Consider the following 6424-nt stretch of genomic DNA (forward strand, 5'->3'; position numbering starts at 1 on the left):
GATTTCATTCCCACAATTATGGTAGTTATCATACATATCCATTACAGTTTTTAATGTATAGTTCATTCAAGGTGAATACTCAAGAAGCTTCAAAAATGATACAATATTATTAACAGTAGTTATCATCCTATATATTTATATTATAATTGCAGAATTTAAGTATTCTTAATCAACATTCTCTCATTTCATAGTCCCTCACAACTGCCATTTTCTTTGTATTCAGTCATGTTAATTTTCACATGCTAGTGACACAAAGTGTATTTTTTTTTCCTTTGGCTTATTTGACTTAGCATCATGTCTTCTATGATCATTCTTGCTGTTGCAAATAAGATTTTCGTCTTTTTCCAGCTCAACATATTTATTTTTCTCTAAGTGGCTACAGTAAAAGACACTTCTTTTTTTGACTCTGCGGCGATTTTTTTTTTTTTTTTGCAGTTGCATCACCTGGATTTTCATTTGGAAAATTACTTGTTTTCCATTGTCCATTTATGTGTTTCAGGTGAAGTAACTATTCCACACTGCAAGGGCAGGCAGGCATATGACCAATGTGTCCACACCCTGAGTCAGAAAGAATACAGAAAAAAATAAGTAGTACACATACAACCACACATGCACATCATCATCATGTGCAAACAAATATTTTATTTTTCTCTGTGCTTCTGATGTTCTTTTGTTTCTCACTAATTACTCTGAATATAAATTCTGATGATACACATTGAAGAGAAGTAGTAAAATTGAATATTTTGAACTGTATTGAATATTAGAAAGAAAGTTTATGTTTTAAGGGTCAGTATCTCTTTCAAAATTCATATTGACTTTGAATTCCAAGGGCAATGAGATGTTTCACCTTTGAGAGGTAATTGTTATAAAGGATCTTAAAAGTTGAACTAAGTCATTTATTGGTCAAAAAGAATGTCCTCTTGTATTTCTGTCCCTTCAATCATGTGAATGTGTACAATGTACAATGAGACACATTCACAAAAAAAAAATGCCAGTATTTATCTTTCTGAGTCTGGCATAATTTGCTTAATATGATAGTCTAGATCCATTTTCACTTAAATGATATTAATTTATTCTCTATTGATGGAGGAAGGTCATTGGCTAATATAGGAACTGCCCTGGCCCATTTTATTGGTTAGAGGATAGGTGGGAGGAGTAAACAGAACAGAACGCTGGGAGGAAGAGGAAGTGAGGTCAGACTCCACAGCTCTTCTCTGTGGAGCAGACGCCCCAGACAGACACCATGCTCCGCTCCCAGGATGAAGCTCTGACCCAGGATGGACTAGGCTAGAATCTTCCCGGTAAGTGCACCTTGGGGTGCTACACACAGTTGATTAGAAATGGGCTAAATTAATATGTGAGAATTAGCCTAGAAGAGAATGGGCCAAGCAATATTTAAATGAATACAGTTTGTGTGTTGTTATTTCAGGGCATAAGCTATCCGAGCAGGCAGCCAGGGTGCTGGGGACGCAGCCCTGCCACTCTTATTACTACAGTTGGTGCCCCACGTGATGGACTAAACCCACTTAAAAAACCTGAGAAGACTTAAAAATAAGGGAGCGAGAGTTTAACACAGATTTTTGCTGTTTGTTGGTGGCATGCTGTAGAGAGATTTCCTGATTCGGCAACAGTAGCAGAAAAAACGCTGTGTCATTTTAAAGCGCGACTTCCTGGGGCTGTGCTGCCATTGTGATCTCTGTCTGGCTCCTGCGGGAGACAGAGCTTTTGAATAGAGCATTTGGAGTAAAGTGCTATGATTTGTTTGATGGCAACTAGACTCGCTGTGTTCTCGGGTCTGCTCTGCTTGTTAGAGACAAGCATGTGCTTTCATCTAAGAGAGGCTTCCTGACTCAGCTTTAGCTGCAAAGCCTGCAGCTCATTAAGAGGTCCTGCCACAAAACACTTAAACAGTGTTGACGAAAAGCTGAACGCATAGCAGGAAAAAAGCTGCACCGTTTAAAAATGCCGGCTTTCTGGGCCATCCTGCCAGGGCAAACTCTGTCTGTTTGAGGCAGGAGGGCCGGCTATCGAGAGAGGACTTGAGTGTTGTCTGTTGTAGCTCACTTGCTGGCAGGGACCTTGAAATGCCATACAGTTGTTGCAGTAAACATGGCTACAGCCTGTATATCCGCCATGAGGCTGGAAAGCTAAGGAATGGACTGGATCTAGCTGGCAAAGCCACGCCTTTAGTCCTACTGAGATTGCTTGGTAAATTAAAGATTCATGTGGTCAGAAAAATAGAGATATACAGTAAAGAGAGATTCAAAGACAGAGAAAATTTCTGAATGGTTTAAAGTGTGTTAAAAATATATGCAGACTAAAAGTTGAAGTTCTTAAAGTAACAAAAAAAAGGAAGAGAGTTGTTGTGTGTGGTACACACCTTTAATCCCAACACTTGGTAGGCAGAGGGAGATAGACCTCTGTGACTTCAAGGTGTGGTAGCACACGCCTTTAATCCCAATGCCTGGGAGGCAGAGATAGGCGGATCTCTGAGAGTTCAAAGACAGCCTGGTCTACAGAGTTACTTCAGGTCAAAGATACAGAGAACCTGTCTCAAAAAGCATAGAGCTAAAAGTAAAAATAAACAAAATAGAGGTTAAAATAAAACGAACAAAGATGGAAAATACACAGAGAATTTTGATACTGTATGCTATTATGCTCTCTTTGAATTGTTTGAATGCTGAGGAAAGAGCAAAAGCTACTAAAAGATATTTGTTTATAAATACTGCTGAACTAATCCAACATAGATATTTTGAATTTGGATCTAAGGATATGATACTTTGGAAAGGAGTTTCTTATTTTGTTTTCACAGAGGATGAGACGCTGTTCATTTCTTCTATTCCGATTTGGTATGATGGACCACGCCCTCCTGAAGGGTTGCAGTGAATATCTTCAGAAAATTGCTTCACTCAACTGCCAACTGAGGTGAAACTAGCACACAGGTTATACCATGAAAGACCTAATTAACGACGCCCCCATTCAGCAGGAAGCAGTTTGGAGAGAAATAACTGCTCCCATGTTCCCAAAAAATGTTTATAAATGTTCTTTTACATTTAAAGGGGGATATGATATAGGTATGAATAATTTGCATTAGTATAGATTTTGCTTTATTGATAGAAATTTAAGGTCAATTTTGTTATATGTATAAGTGTTTCTGATTTTGATTAAGGTATTGTGATTGTGTAGTTCATTTAAATATGTACTGTAAAATTAAGAAATATAGGTTGTTAATGGATAATCATCGATAATGGTAAAGCTTGTAGTCATGTTAATTAGATTTTCTAGATATATAGATATATATTTTAGATAGACATTCTTCATGTCTTTCAAAGATTACAGAATAGGACATTTAATGTTTTAATAACTGAGGACTTTTCACGACAATGAGACACTCTGCTCCTGGGAGCACCAATCTACTTCAAGAGGAAGATGGGCATCGAAGAGGCACCTTATGGAGTGCGATAGCCATTTGGGCAAGAAACTGCTCTTGTCTGGACGATTGCATAAACTGGACACAGAGAACCCAAAGAGAGAGGACTACTGAACTTGCCTAAGGTGAGATGATCTTTCGGGGTTCCTGATTCATGAAAGAGTCTGCAAGACATTCTTCAGGACAAGCAGATAATGACTGCCTTTGAAATTTCCTGCCTTGTGGAAATGTCTGCTGGAAACTCTGGGCCTGAAGGCTGAAGATGGATGCCCCAACGGTACAGAGGAACTTTGGGTGACTGTCCAGGCAGCGAGATGTCTCTGTCATTTCTAGAGCTTTGGATTTCTTGTTTACCTAGATAATATTATATTATTCTGGAGTCTTTGATAAACTTGAAGAATGGTTAGTTATAGTTATAGTTTTCCTTAGTTATGATAAAGATTATTGTAACTTTTACTTGATAACTGTTTTGTTATATGTAATTTTGCTATGTTAAAGTTAAAGCCTTTTTTTTTTGTTTAAACAGAAAAAGGGGAAATGATGGAGGAAGGTCATTGGCTAATAAAGGAACTGCCCTGGCCCATTTTATTGGTTAGAGGATAGGTGGGAGGAGTAAACAGAACAGAACGCTGGGAGGAAGTGAGGTCAGACTCCACAGCTCTCGTCTCGGGAGCAGATGCCTCAGAGAGAGGCCATGCTCCTGGCTCCTGGGCAGACACACACCATGAAGCAAGCCGCCAGGTTAGACATGCTGAACCTTTCCCGGTAAGACCGGTGCTCACCAATTATTAGAGATGGGTTGATCGGGATAACAGAATTAGCCAGTAAGGGCTAGGGCTAAAGGGCCAAGCAGTGATTAAATGAATACAGTTTGTGTATTGTTATTTCGGGGCATAAGCTAGCCGGGCAGGCAGCTGGGGTGTTGGGGACGCAGCCCCGCCGCCGCCCTTATTTCTTCACTCTATGACTGAATAAACTTATTGTATATTATCAAGCTAAGCTAAGTACCTTTTATAAGGTAAAGTTTGAGGCAATGTCTTGCTGTGTTGCACAGGCTGACATGGAATTCACTATATAAATCAGATAATCTCAAACTGGTGGATACCCTCATATTTCTGCCTCCAAATCCTGAGATTATAGATTTACATTATGGTTGTTGGTGACCATCCTCAACAGAAATACCTCTTGCCAGAGGAGGTGTATGGGAATCAGAAAGATAGAAAAGAGGACGATGACACAAATAAAAATAATAAAGCAGAAAACATATGATAGTATCAGCAGGAAGTTGAAATGAACACTGAAATCTCCTGCATTTAATTTTCCACATACTTTTTATATTCCAATACAAAAGAGGGAAGAAGATAACAAAAGACTTCTTTAATATGATACAAAGAACAACTCAAAGCAACACATTGAGATATCAAGCCGTTAACATTCTGTTGTTTAGACAGTCAAGACACCCTAGACCAAATATCATGAAGGCAGCCACTCCCCAGGTTAAACCTCCAGTTACAAAAAAAAACAAAGGACTAGAAGCAAGTTAGAACATCCTCTCTGTCCATGGCTTCATGGCTTCTCCTTGACTCATCTTTCTTTCTCCCAGAGTTTAGTTATTCCCACCAGCTCTGTTCCCTTATAGCTCTGCTATAAATAACAAAGGCCCAAAGCAGTTCCTTTATTAACCAATGATATTCACACATACAGGGGGAAATCCCACATCAGGTTCTCTCTGGAATGGGGCAGAAATTGAGGAGAGGCCACATAAGAAAGTCTGCTACAGAGCTAGGATTGAGTCTGGCGATTTGGGCTTGGTAGATCAGAGAGATAGATGAAGATCTGCAGTTAGCCTATTTCCTTCCCTGCCAGCAGCAGCTTGTGGGTTCCCAGGGAGTGCCTGCAGGAGCTGAAAAAAGGGATAAAAGCAAGCAAGGGAGATTAGGAGGGAAAGATTAGCATGATCCATGGATATAGGGCAAGGAGAAAAGGAATGCCTCAGCTGGTGGTCTTCTATTCATAGCTGAGGTAAAACTGGAGTAATTGGATTTGGAAGACCTCAGGGAGGGAAGATCTGTTCTTTGCTTTCTTGATTTGAGCCATGAATCAGCTTTTCATGCCAATCCTCCTAAGGACATTTTTTCAAGGTCTGAGTTCACGTGTAACTTCTCACTAAGATGAGATGTGTGGGAAAGTTGAATAGAACAGTTCATAAGAGATTTGTTTTAATCAGACATGGGTTTTATGTTATTGAGGATGTAGGAAGTAGAAGAAAATACTATTTTACTTTATAGCCCCATGGTACAAAAAATGAACAGAATGTCTGCTGTTTTCTTTTACTCCCAACACCTGCAATTTGTATGTTGGCTGGGCAGAAAAGACTTCTTTTAAATTTGTAAATCTTTGCAAATTCATCATGTGCATGTGAGCTGATATAGTTAGAGCCTACTAATAATATAATAAACACTGCATATTATTGTATTTTCTTGTCACTGCTAAAGGCAAAAGGAATTTATATTGTTTAAATCCTTAAAATCCTTAAAATTTTCTCATTAAAAATCATTTTTTAAACATAAGATTGGTTTTCTTACTTTCTGATATAGGCATATTTTACATAAAATAATTTTAATTCTCAGACATCCTTAATATATTGTGAATTAAATTTTAACAGCTTTTTGCAGCTATTGAGATACTTAGGAGTTCTCCATCAACATCAAATTACCCCAGACTACTGTACTTTATGGATTAGTACTTCTATCATACGGCTTTTTCTAATTAGAGAGTCATAAATGCATTATTACTTACAAATTGAAATACATTCAGAGTCTAAAGATAAAATATTCCAAAGCACTACTTAAAGCACTGATAAAATTAATGTATGATTTATTGTAGAGTTCTTTATATGTGTTTTTCAAAAAATATTATGACACTTTGGTTTATTTATTTGATTTTAAAGTATCCACAACTATAAAAACTTTTGAAATTATAATTTTAATGACT

The sequence above is a fragment of the Microtus oregoni genome, unplaced genomic scaffold (assembly GCF_018167655.1).
Source record: "Microtus oregoni isolate MIOR12 unplaced genomic scaffold, Mior012 000056F_ref0000123, whole genome shotgun sequence".
In the NCBI taxonomy this organism is placed as follows: domain Eukaryota; kingdom Metazoa; phylum Chordata; class Mammalia; order Rodentia; family Cricetidae; genus Microtus; species Microtus oregoni.